The 13,993-nt window shown below is 41.2% G+C and overlaps 1 long non-coding RNA gene across 1 annotated transcript; it reads left to right on the top strand.

The window, feature by feature from the left end:
- The first annotated feature begins 1,007 nt into the window (after nucleotides 1-1,007).
- Nucleotides 1,008-7,514, top strand: LOC310791934. Its single transcript, XR_014553465.1, has 4 exons — nucleotides 1,008-1,185; nucleotides 2,621-2,689; nucleotides 4,145-4,300; nucleotides 6,342-7,514. It is a non-coding gene; the product is annotated as an uncharacterized lncRNA (long non-coding RNA).
- Nucleotides 7,515-13,993: the final 6,479 nt, after the last annotated feature.

The following is a 13,993-nucleotide window of genomic DNA, read 5'->3' as shown; positions in this document are numbered from 1 at the left end:
ACTAACGTTAAATCAAGTACAAAGGGCACGTTTGTATAATAGTAATAGTAATAGTAATAATAGAATAACAGTCATTATATTGAACGTGACATGACGGCCTATGTGACGTTATTGTAAGACCCTGGAGCTTTAGCTATCGGATAGCTATGAACGTTACTACTCCAATCAATCAATCAAATTTATATGAATATGGCGTTACTGTAGGGCTACTGTTGTACTGGGTCAGAGATTGGCTGGTATTAGTAGCGTTATGAGTGATGATTCATCGCTTTAACGTGTTTAGTGTTAGCATGACATTATTGCTGAGAATGTCTATGCTTAGTGAGCGTTTTGAGGTATAAAGCTGTCTTGAGTTGCAGTTGTGTTTCCTTGGTATCGTCCTTTCAATATCTGTCTGTCAGTTTCATTGCGTCTTTGTCAGTCAGGTTGTTTACGTAGCGTTACCGAGGTTAGCCGTATGATATGTGAATAGGTGGCAACTTCCATGACATGTATTTTTAATGTACCTGACTAGCTAGCTGATTAACTGGACAGTGATTGTTTATCTGTCCAGAGATGTGTAACGTTATGGCTGGACTTGGAATGGAGGCTAGCTGTCTGGAGTAGTAATACATACTACTGGACAAAATGAATACATCTGTAAGCAAGCTTATAGAAGTTGACTGCAGCAAGCTGTATTGATTGAGCATCTAAACATCAGTCAGAGGCAACAAAGGTGTCACACCCAAACCATGTGCCAGGACATCAGCCTGTGTTGCATTGCTGTAATCAGAATTATTATGTGCTTGGAAACCATTGTACATGCTATGTACACAATACTATTTCAATACTATTTTCTTTTTCTATGTCTTGCAATTGAACATGACTGTTTTAAACAACCTGCCCAGTGTTGCCAAAGCTAAACTGGTGTCTGGTATCAGATATTGATTTACAAGCTCTAAATACATTCAAAATGTCAACATTTATCAGCAAGTAGTTGGTATGATCTCCGGGCAATCGTTGATTTATATGTCTTGCTCTTATAAAATAGCTGCTGTGACTGACCTTTTCTCTAATAACCTGGGACTTTTTCATCCATTTGCTCTCCGTCTTTCCCTCTTCCTCTCTCTCTTTCTCTCTTTGCCTACCAGCCCAGGTTATCCTGTTGATTCTACCCTCAATCTTGTCGTGCTCTTCCCAGCAATGGTAATTGAGAATTTGATACTCTGTCATTATACACCGATAAAGCATGAATTCATGGGCCAGAGTTCACCACCAAGGGGCTGAGGGGGAAGTCCACAACAACTAATGAAACCCAGCAATTCTCATTAATCCTGGTGTGACCATGGCTACCTGTACCATCAACCCTGTCAAATGTCAAATCCTTCCTTTCCAAACAAAATCTGTTTTCATGATGGGAGGACCTTTGTTTAATCTGCCATCAGCTTCTAGATTTATTTAGGGTTTGATTAGCCTCAATGCCTGATATACTGTATTAGCAGTAATATGTCTCCCAAAGGATGCATTCCAGAAAGCAGGTTAAATGACTACACAGATTTTTGCAGTGTTGGGCAAGCAACTTTGAAAATGTAGTAAGCTAAGCTGCCAGCTACTCTACATTAAAATATAGCTTCACTACTTTGAAGCTATCCCCAGTAAAATGTAGTCGGAATGAGATGTTTGGAGCGGGGGAGTCTGGTGCAGCGCACAGGTCCTAGACCTGGTGAGACGAGGGAGGAGCCCGGCCGGGTGGCAACCCACAGAGCCCGGTCCCTCTACGTACCAGAGCCCTTCCCCCCCCCGGTCCCGGCAGAGTAGTTCCGGAGCAGCGGATTGAGTGGCCCTGACCGCGTGACCACCTTCAACCCTTCCTAGAGGGCTGACCGTGGGTAGCTACTGGGACGTAAGTTGGGGCTTGGCCAGCCCCGGCTGGGTCACCTGGGCGAGGGTGTATGATGTTGCGAGACCCGAAACATCCAATGACCCCAGGGTACATCACTGAGGATACGTCCCAGTTGCATCCATGCAATGTTTTTTCATTATATAGCACGCTCAGCTACAGGCTCCATGCCAAAATAAAAGTAGCTTGCTACTTTACATTGTGTGTGTGTGTGTGTGTGTGTGTGTGTGTGTGTGTGTGTGTGTGTGAGGGAAAACACTTTGAATTCAACCTATTTCTAGATTTATTAGTGTTGGGCAAGCTACTTTGACAATATGGTGAGCTAAGCTACCAGCTACTCTACATTAAAAATAAGCTTCACTACATTTAAGCTATCCCCAGAGAAATGTAGCACGCTAGCAACAAATAGCTTCACTATTTGTTGCTAGCTACTGCCCAACACTGGAATTTTCCCAACCCATAGTTTAGACTAGAGAAATCTGGGATTTTAGATTCCAAGAAGTTCGATTAGATGAACTCCAGGTCAGTTACCATGGTAAGTTACACTCTGAAGCTACCCCGCTCGGTAGCAGCCTCACTTGAACTAACCTCAAGTAATTGGTCGGAAAACCTGTCAGCCTGCAGCTTTTTACTTGGGAGACAGGTCATATTATTCACAGTCACATGATCCAGTGACTGACTGAATATGGTTGAGAATTAAATTTGCAATATCAAATAATGGTTTGCTTTTTACTTCACTAGGACAACGGAGAAATTGTGTGTGCGCCTCCCTCGACCACCGACCCCCCAGGCACTTCTGCTGAATCTCAGGTGGGTTATCAGAAAATGCTTATTTCTATAAACAGAATCTGTATCAGCTGTGCAGCACTACCAACTTCTTGCTGTACAGGAAAGTGCATTGCGTTGTTTCTCTGTTGCAGCCCCATTATGCAACTTTTTCTTTACGTTAATATAATGCCTTTTAAATCATTTTGATGGAACACACGCTGACTTCTAATAGATAGACTGGGATTTCTATCATTCCCACTCTGCACCCTGAATGCCTGTTCCCCACAGCATGTAAACTTTAGGGCTTTTCTACTGACACCTTTGGCCACAACAAGTCATGCCGTTCCGCGCTGATTTCGGTTTCCATTATATCTTTGTATGTGCCAAGTCGTCCTTGGCCACGATCGAGATGGACCCGCCTCTAAGAAAGCTGCACACCCGACTGCCCAACCGCAGTGTTCATGAGTGTTCTCTCATCTGTTTCGGTTTGTACTTTCGGATATCTGCTTTATTTCATTCCCTCATCTCTCAGAGCCGTGTCATGTTAATGCTGAGCTGATGAAAGCATTTCTTAACCCCTTTGTACTAAAAATATTATATTTGCACTACCAAACTAACGGAGGGCATTTATTAGAAAGGGCTTTAAAGGAAATGCAATGTTTATCCACCATTCCACCCGTGACTTATGATACTTTCGATTAGGCTTTGGTCGGTACTAAGGTATTACGGTATACCATGTATTTAAAAATACTGACAGTATGATTTTCAATACATCAAAACCATATTCTATTTTGTTCAGGCAAAATAGTTGCAACTGTCCTTGCCTGTGCTCAGCTTAGCCTAAATTATTTTCAATCATTTTTTATTTTTTTTCGCCATTTGTAGGCTACCTTACTAATAGGCAAGCATATATGTGTTACAAGCAACACTATATTGTGTGAGACCCAGGCTTGCCCATAACAGTGTCCATTCCATTAGACATTCGTTCAATTGTCAGTCTCCATTGAGGACATTTAAATACTTTTCTGAAAAATAGAAGTTGCAACTTTTTCACTCATGGACCTGAATTTATATACCGTATATAACAGAATAATTATTTGGAGGTAGAAAAGAAACACTTTGCACAATTGGCTGGTTACTCCAAGGTTACTTAAGTTACTTACTACAAGGCTGATACCTGAATGAGAAGAGTAGCATGTAGGTGAGGGTGCAGTTTCCCCAAATAGTGGGGCTTTAATGTTGATGTCCCACCACAAGCTGTGACTTTGGGTTGTGACTTGTGATTTAACTTGTGTTTTAACGTCTCATTTCCACTTGTGCAATTGTAAATCAATTTGATTCACACATGTTTTGCTTGTTTGGTGTAGGCTAGGTTGCTGTAGTGTTTGTGTTTTTATAGCACTTGATAGCATCCTGGACTGTGTATATGTATTCAACGTATTTTCCAATAAGGCCTGATGCTTTTATATAAAGCATATTTCATGATCTCTTTGACAGGTGATGGTGGGAAGTCTTGTGTTAAACAGACTGCGCTCTAGATTGGAGCAGGCCTGTCAGCGACAGCCCTTGGACGTGGACTATGTTGAGTTTATCTGCCGGAGTGAAATGACTCTAATAAACTCACTCTCTGCTCGCTTAGACTTCCCACAGGAGGTAAGTTCACTGCTCTTTCTTCCATGTGCCTTGATATCTCAGCAACCTCGCTGACATGGACACAAAGTGGCATTGTCAGACAATCGAATGCACATTCCCAAGCAAGAGTATGTTGAATTAAAAGGCAGAAGTCACTATACTTATTCTAACCATTTGAAAGCGGTGCTATTCCTTAACTGCCCTTGTATGTAAATGGAACTCGTTCTTCTTTATTCATTTCATGGATTATGTCTGGGGCATATTTTCACCTTTATCGAATAATAACAATTAAATGTATTTTGTATAGCTGCTTTTCAATGACTCAAAGACGCTGACAATCTCGAGTCCACAGTAAACAGAAAAAAACAAACATACAAATAACACAACTAATCGGGTGGAGGGGAGTTGAGGGGGCGTGACATGGGCGGAAGATGTGGTTAAGGGTAGGGTAGGTTGTACGCTTGGGAGAACAGGTAGGTCTTGAGTCGGGATTTGAAAGTGGAGAGTGAGGGTGAGTCTCTGACAGGCTTGTGAAGAGAGTTCCAAAGTCGTGGTGCTGCTCTCGAGAATGCTCGATCTCCAAAGCTGTGGAATTTGTATGGAGGAACAGTGAGCGAAACAGTGGATGAGGATCGGAGGGTTTGGGTGGGGCGATGGGAGAGGAGGAGGTTAGTCAGATAAGGGGGGCGCCAGGCTGTGGTGGGCTTTGAAGGTGATGCGTTGTTTGATGAGGAGCTATGGAGAGAGTGGAGAACTGTAGGTGTCTTTTTTTGGCCTTTATTACGTAGGAAAGTTGTAGACAGGAGAGAGGGGGGATGACAGGCGGCAGAGGGCCATAACTTCATCCACTCTACAACTGCAGAATATTGTTTCTTTTTTTGGTGTAACATTGTACTGACAGTAGTCAGTGTCAGAGGGTGTTATATTAACACATTGACTGCCAGCCATTTTTTTTTTGCTGTAGGTAGCTTTTGCCAAGCCGTTTTTTGAGGATTCTGGCTCATTTTACAAGAGCCGAGGATTCTTTTCTGCTTGGAGTTTGTCAACACAAAGTTCACAAAAGTACTAATAGAATGTGTGCTTTCTCTGTCTAAAAGAGTTAGTTTGTAGAGTTAGTAGTTATGTAGATATTAGCCGTTGAGTACAGCATGGTTTTAGCGTCTGAGAGTGAAAGCTGAGATAATCGCAGTTTTGTGAAATTCAATCAAACAGGCAGAACAGTCACTTTAACCATTTATTTTTGACATCAGTGAGAGATCAGACATCTAAACAATATAGTTCCGAACGCCCTCTCCTTCAACTCCTCCCTCCGTGGGCGTGTCTAGTGGCTTTCAGCCTGCGTTTGTCACAAGCGAGTGCTCTGCTGCTGCTGCTGCTGCTGCGAGTTTGAGCAGCCTCCCTCCCTGGCAGCGAGTTTGAGCAGCCTCCCTCCCTGGCAGCAAGTGTGGATAGGTCTCACTCGTCTCTTGGGTTTGAGAGCCCCGATGAAGCCCCGTGCGACTCTAGGCTTTATGCTGCCCACCCAGTCCATTTCTGGAACCCCCCACCGCAGCAGCGCGAAAGCGTCCCCGCCTACAGTATGAGAATGAGGCTCGTTCGTTTCTGACTGTAAAATCGCCAAGCCATTTCCTTGAGAATGGAGGAAGCAGCCGCCTTGGTTGACTTTCTCTCTGTCGGGAGAGGACCGTCGCCACCTAGCTGGTCGGTAAAATAGATTATACACATTCAATACTTCCAATATCTCCATAGGAGACGCGGGGAACATTGATCCACGTAGCACCGTCAAAAAAAAGAAAATCGATCACGTCAATGGCAGTCAACCGTTGGATTATTTTTGACGTATTAATACGTCAATGGCAGTGAACGTGTTAATCACTATTATCATTTTAAACTTTGCAGCCCTAAGCCGAAATAGATAAAATAACAATCCTGTTGTTTGAAATATGAATACAATTGTTTTATGCTCTAAAATTATCTTACTCTGCTTTGACAATTGAGGCCTGTGAATGAATGAATGAATGACTATGTTGACTTTTAGTGACAAATATAAACTTTATTTAAGGTACTTGAAGGCCTTTCCCAGCTGGTCACCCTCATCGACAATGAAATCAATGGGAGAAGAACAGCACACCAAAGCTGGTTGTTTCCAAAGAATACCTCCGGGACCTGATCCAGACAGACCTGCCTGTCCACTGTCCAAACCTGCTTGGGAAACTTGTGCAGTTCTGGGTGGGCTGGAATGTGCTTCCCAGTGCCGACTCCGCAGGATGGCTTCGCATACCCAAAGTCTTCAACCTGCTTCAACCTGCTTAAACTCCCAGAACGTTACAAAGACTACGAAAGATTTGAAGAGGAAATCCTTGCCGCTATCGCGAGTGTTGATGTTGACCCGGGTTATGGACTGTCGTAAGGAGATGCATATATGTTCTTGTTTAATTGTTAATGAGTTTATTTCTGCAATAACTGCATTTATGGTTCCGTTTTAACGTTTGGTGAGGCATGCTTGATCAGAGATACTCAAGTCATTTTTTGCAAGTCTAAGTCAAGTCTCAAGTCTTTGAGCTCAAGTCCAAGTCAAGTCTCAAGTCTTTGAGGGGCAAGTCCAAGTCAAGTCTCTCAAAAAAAAAACATTCAAAAAATATTTTCTTTAAATCTGAATTTTTTGGACGTTTTAGTCCGAGTGAAATGTTATGTAGTCTCTCCTGTTGTCATTGTCCATTTCTGTTCTTATTTGTAGGATTTGAATCATGGGTGGTATTTTACACCAGTGGTATGGGGGTCCGGGGACCCCCTGGCACTTGCCTGGGGTTCCGCGAAAAGTTTTCAAGAAAATAAAAATGAAAGCTTTTTTTTGCAAAATCTTCATAGTTCAATGAAAATATTTTATCCTTTGAATCTAAAATGGTTCATGGATTACATTCTAATCTAACAAACCTATCAATTTAAAAGTAAAGCACGTTACCGTGGAAACAATAAAGCTTAGCCCAAAATCACAAATCAGAATGAGGGGGTCCCCGGTATATGTTCCATCTTGTAAGTGGTCTTTGGCTGAAAAACATTTTGACCACTAGATGGTAGTATGTACCTAGTCTTCTATGAGGTAATGCTGATCTCAGGTGTCAAGCTCACAGGTGAATGGGAATTTTAACATAGGTCTTAGCCTAAGTGTAGAGAATAATTGTCAAGCCACTCTGTTAAACAGCAAATCATGTGGATCACTTCACGATCATGTTAATTGCATCAAGGAAATCTATTTCTGTCTGCAACATCATTCTACAATAAATGAAAACCTCAAAGATACATCATTGTTTGGACATTCACTCACTAACTGGGTAGACTGGCTACACACTGGGTCAATAACATTCATTTTCACATTATGCAAGTGAGCACCAATATGAAAATCTTGGCCAATACCGATAACCAACATTAACATTGCCGTTATGGCTGATAACAGATATTTACCTATGTCGATATGATCTGTATAAAAGCAAGTTTTGATGATAATCATATTTTGTACATACTGAAACACATGTAAACACTGAATTTGAAAAACAAGAAGAATCCCTACAGACTGTAGGAAAAAAGCAATAGTCAAATAAATAGTGCAGTGTTCATAAGAGCGACATACCAGAGGTGACTGATATCTGACATCACTACAGTAGGGACTTAGCAACAGCTTGATAATGACATTTTTTTTTTCAAGATTTATTTTATTTTTCGTACAGTTGCTCATTCGTTGACAATATTACAGATCCATAAACATCTCTGCTTGAGCACACGCACATTGCGTAAAATAAAACAAGACAAAATAAACAAATAAATCCCAACCGCATCCCTCCCCCCACCCATCTCCCTTGTATGTTGATAATGACATTATGTGAGACATTCAGTCGACAGATATTTATACAGTAGGCTACATCAGATTCCTCAACAGTGCCTGGAAGGTGTTAACACATGCCGTGACAAACATCTCACTTGCAGAGCTCCATCTAGGTCTCCTGAGCAATATTCTCATGGCATTATATGCCACTTCAAGTCTGTGCATGCTTGACCTCCGACTCCTATAATCTGACCACAGGTGAGCAGTGTAGAGTGGTGTGCAGTATGCTCTAAACAGAGACACCTTCACTCCATCTGTACACATGTTAAACTTCATCTGACAATTGCTCTGAAATAAAATGACCTAGATATTTAACATTATCACAAACAGTAAGGTTATTATCAGACAATTTAAAAACAGGAAATGTCAAGCATTTGTCCTCTTTGGTCCTGCAAATTAAGACAACACTTACTGGCATTGTATTTGATATCATGTACCAAACCATATTCAGTACATATTGTGAGGAGCTGCTGGAGACCAGCACTACTTGGGCTCAGAACAACAAGATCATCTGTGTACATTAAATGGTTCACTAGGGTATTACCAATAAGGCACCCAGTGTTACAACCATTCAGTTGCTTGGACAAATCATCAACATACAGATTAAAAAGAACTGGGAAGGGATAAGATTCCACCTTGACGGACCCCATTACTAACCCCAAAAAGGGTTGATATGTTGCTCCATTTAACTTGCATAGTCTGATGGGCATACCAAAAGGCCAGAATCCTAACAATATAGCTGGGCAAACCTCTTTGACATAGCATGAGTTTTTTTTATGGTTGACGGTCAAAGGCTTTAGAAGCATCAATAAAACATAAAAGAAATTAGAGGTTTTGCCATCTGTATTTGTTTACAATTTCCTTTAAGGCATACAGAGGTCAGTGTGCCATTTGCTTTAAAACCAAACTGCTTGTCTGTGGAGTAGATTAACTCCTTAACTCTGTCCAGCAGAATTCTCTCCAGGACTTTTGACAGTATATATTATATTAAGTTGATATCTGAAGCAACTTGTTGTTAATGTTTTATTTGTTTATTTAATGTTGACTTTCAACTGAAAATATTATTTTACTCATCAGCAATGGTGCATTTTGTATAGTCTAGACTAGCCATCTTGTCTCAGTTGTTGAGATCAAATAATCATTATCCCCTAGGCATCCAGGAAGTTAGTGAAACTATACAGTAAGCATTCCTGCATAACCCAAGAGTCTGTTGGGTTGGCCTGCATTCATGGGAACCAGTCTGTGAGCGGCCACACTCCAGTCAACTTTCTGGAGCTGTCGCTTTCTTTTTCTGAAAGACATCTGGAAAACACTTATGGCTAAACAATAACAAATTGGCAAACACATATTTTTAAACATCCTTATCATCTCATGAGTGCAAATGATCACCAAAGATGAAACTACAACATTTAAAAGGCTTTACTTGGTAAACAATGTTTAATAGTTTTTATCCACAATTACAATCACAAGGACAAACAATGTCCCCCCCACCCCAAAAAACATTTTTCAATAGTAAATTGCTATGTATACAGATGTAGTGTTCATAGTGTAAATGTTTTGATTATATTTTAGGAATAAATGTATATATTACTTTACACTTCATAGAACTTGTCTTGATCCCGCAATACATTGCACTGCCGGGATTGCCCACCAAATTACTGTTCTCAATCTTCCCTTGTTTATTAAAGCAGCATGATCACAAATATCAAATGTTTGATGCACCCAATACATACTGTTGTACTATACTTTAAGATTCTACTATTCTACTACTATTCACTGTTTTTCAAGCATGCAGCGTGCTGCACTCGAGCAGCCAGGCATGAAGTGGGTAAGGTGTGAGCAAGGTGTGAGCGGGACAGGGCAGCACCGGGCAAAACAGAGCGAGGCGTGGACAAAACACAGTGTTTCTGGTGTGAGTTTCAATGACTAGAAGTTAGCCCAATAGAATGTAGTGCATATACTTGGTAATAGCTTTCACTCTCTCCTGTTATCTCCCCATCTACATATATTTGTGGTGTTCAGCTGCGTCGAGGAGCTGCACACCAGCTGTGATCTTCATCCACATAGGCTGATGCGGTGAGCACTCCACTGGCTGATATCCCGATCAGCCCCGGGACTGAGACTGGTGGAGATGTTACGGGAGGAGAGATGAGGGAGAGATGCCTGAAGGATCTATAAGGGCAGAAATTAAATATAAACAGTTTGTTTTGAACCCACAGCATATTACTAAACAGAAAGCTTAGTGATGGGAGTCACTACCTATTGAATATTGGCCATGCATGCTGTGGAAATGATCCACAATGCCCCAAACATATCTCACAAGGGCAAAAAAAAGCCCTTAAAAGTGTATTTTTCCTACCCTGCTCCACAACATAACATTATGTAATACAACATTGTTATACAACATTATAACATTTAAATTCCCAAAATATTCAAGACCTGTAAATTATTAGATTCATTTTTAATGCGTTTCCAGACTTTCCACACCTGTGTAGGTACCCTGTGAACACAGGCCAAGATCAAGTAATGTAGCTGAAGAATAATTTGCGGGTAGATCATCATGATTAGATATAATTTTAGTATTCATTAATGCTGTCAAGTAAAAAAAAAAAAGTTTGTTTCATATCAATATTAATTTCAGCTGAATTATTATTTTCCAAGGACAGGAAAAATGTGTAACAAAACAAGAGCTTCAACATAATATTGCCTGTGTACTTGTATTGCCTTATTACCGACTCTGGTAGAGTGGCTTGTTGTTTCTGTCCTGCTGTCCTCTGTGTCTTCTGCTGTCAGATGTGACTCCTGGCCAGTGCCAGACAGGGTTGTATCTGGTTGAGGATGGCTGTAACACATGAGAAAATGATTTAACAGTTTGCTCTTACTACCTTCTTCCATGCAAAACAAGACTAGAACCTATCCCTGATGCATTTATTCAGGACCAGGCATGTCCAAAGTCCGGCCCTGGGGCCAATTGTGGCCCGTGGACAGATTTTTTTATTGGTTAATCAAGCAAGTTCAATTTGCATTTGTTTCCTTCACCTAACAATGACAGCACTATCATACAGTTTGTAGAAACACCAGGTAGGAACAGCACATGCAGAACTACTGTTTTCAGATGGCAAACAAAGTACAATTGTATGTGATTTTTATTTATATTTTTTAATAACACCCATATGAGGTGAGAAGCACCTGCACGGCCGCCTCACCCCCAATTCAAAAAAGTTTGGACAATCCTGCACTAGATGGACAATGTCGGCGTGGCAGAGAGAGAGACAGTTAGACCAGACTCAAATGGGGGTCCGTGGCACTTTGCCAGGGGGTCCACGAAAAGTGTTCAGGAAAATAAAAATAAAAACTTTTTGTGTGTGTGCAAAAGCTTCATAGTTCAACTAAAACATTGTAGGCCTATGCTTTAAATTTAAAATGTTTATTGTCTTATATACTTGTGCCTGCTTCAATAAAATTGTCTCTCCCTGTCCCTGATCACTCACCTGTGTACTCCCTCGGCTGGGTGTAATTTTCAACCAGGAACTCCTAGGTCAGCTGATTCCTACTGAATTGACCAAAACAGTTCAATAATTGCAACCCTGTCAAAATCTTATTGCTATGCTAGTTATTGTTATTAGTTATAGTATGAGTATTAGTTGACCAATTCTATGGGTCAGTCATAATTTTGTAGAAAGAATGCTACTGTCTGAAACTCATTCAAAAGAATCCATCCTTACATAATGAAAAATTAAATTGTTGATATTAACACTTCAAGAGACAAAGTAGTAATAATTTTGTTTGATATTTTTTCTAACTAATGGATTGCGTGAGCATTGAACACGTCACGGTGGCGCAGTGGAAGGCTCGGATGATGCCCTCCTCCACGTACGGCTTCAACTGCTTCAGGAACTCCGCGGCTGCCGCGACCTGGAGACAGAGGAATAGAAGGAAAGGTCTGAGGATGGAGATATCGCATTAACTGTGATAGACTAGATATCAGAAGGAACAGCCTCCATGCAATCCTACACCACCGGCTTGTTTTATAGCTCTTTGGAATCTCAATGTTGTATTGGCAACATACTGCCTTCTTATAACACTTAAGCCATTACATTCCCATTAGTGGACAGACTGCTGCCATGACAACAGAAACAACACCATTAAAATACAGCCATGGGCCATGGGGCTAAAATGGTTTTCCCCCACCATCTAGTCTCGTATCTATACTAGACTGTATCTATACTATCGACCCTACCCCATATTTATCTACATGATATTCATCCAAAAGAAAGGTTGTGATTTACAGGGAGGAAAAATAACAATATGAGGAAATGTAAGCTATGTATGAGGGAATACAAAGAAACACAAAACATTAAAAAGAAGAATAAAATAGAAATCAGATGAGAAACAAAAAATTGTCAAATATTGTAGGCCTAGGCTACTCACCAAGCTGGCCTCCCATCATGGTACCCAGGCCAGGCCAGTGTACACACCATTAACCACTGACAACTTGATGGAGGACAGACCAGCTGCAAATAACAAGGCAAGTCACAACAACACTCACCTTTAAGAACGGGGTTTCCACGGTTCTCTGTGTCAGGGACATTGTGGGGCTGGATCTGGGCTCTCTGACTGCGGTGTCGGAGAAGATGACTTTGTCCAGGCTACGCTCCATCATGAGCAATGACTCGCACCCATTCCACGGCGTGCTAGTCAAACACAGGAGTACGTTCAGTGAGAGGCTGATCCCACCTAGATGCAAGGAGAGGCACAGGAAATCATTCCTGCCTGTGGCCATTGGACTCTGAAAACCTCTGCTCTAGGTTAGATAGCAAGCTACAATCTGCAGTGCTGTACACATGACTACATTAGAGCTATACAGAACTATACAGACACAGCACAGCTATAAACATGTCACGTGACAGACTTTACTGTAACAGGTATCAGCATGCCATCATTATATTATACTCTGATGATAACGTTTACACAGGAAATATGCAGCTAATGCAAATCAGTGACGCTGACCTTAGTTGGGTTATGTATCGCAATTTTTAAGCATAATAAAGTGGATTACATGGCGCCACTCTTCAATTCGACATGCATTGAATACACTGAGCAGTTACTCTGAGGGAATAAAATTACTATTATAACCTGAAACGCCTGTTATTGTCACTTTTGAACCGCAGCAAAACGGCATGCATTTGAATTGAGTTTGGCTAGCCCAAGGACGCTAACGTTAATTTAGACTATTTCACGATTTTAAGGCATGAATATGTATTCATTGCTTTAACGTTACTCGGCTGACCCGTACAACAGTAGCCCTACAGTAACGCCATATTCATATACATTTGATTGATTGATTGTTTGGAGTAGTAACGTTCATAGCTATCCGATAGCTAATGCTCCAGGGTCTTACAATAACGTCACATAGGCCGTCATGTCACGTTCAATATAATGACTGTTATTCTATTATTACTATTACTATTATACAAACGTGCCCTTTGTACTTGCAGATTTAACGTTAGTTCGTGACACTAGTTTGTGAGGCTGTGTGAAGTACCTCACTCATAACGCTACTAATACCAGCCAATCGCCTGACCCAGTACAACAGCAGACCTACAGTAACGCTATATAGCGTTAAATAATAAAATGTAATGATTCATTGACATACTAGCCAAAACCATGAGGTGTCGGACTCGTGAGGTATCGGACTAGGGGGCAGTCCCCAGCTAGCCAGGATACGTTAGCCAGCTACTAAATTAACTGTACTAAGACTGGACACAGTCTTTATAGCTTACGTGAGCTGTAACGTTAGAGTCAAATTACCCCTTACGCTAGCGGGTTAAATA

This window comes from Poromitra crassiceps (genome assembly GCF_964638095.1).
Source record: "Poromitra crassiceps genome assembly, chromosome: 17".
Classification (NCBI taxonomy): domain Eukaryota; kingdom Metazoa; phylum Chordata; class Actinopteri; order Beryciformes; family Melamphaidae; genus Poromitra; species Poromitra crassiceps.
This window is presented reverse-complemented; position numbering and strand designations above follow the sequence as displayed.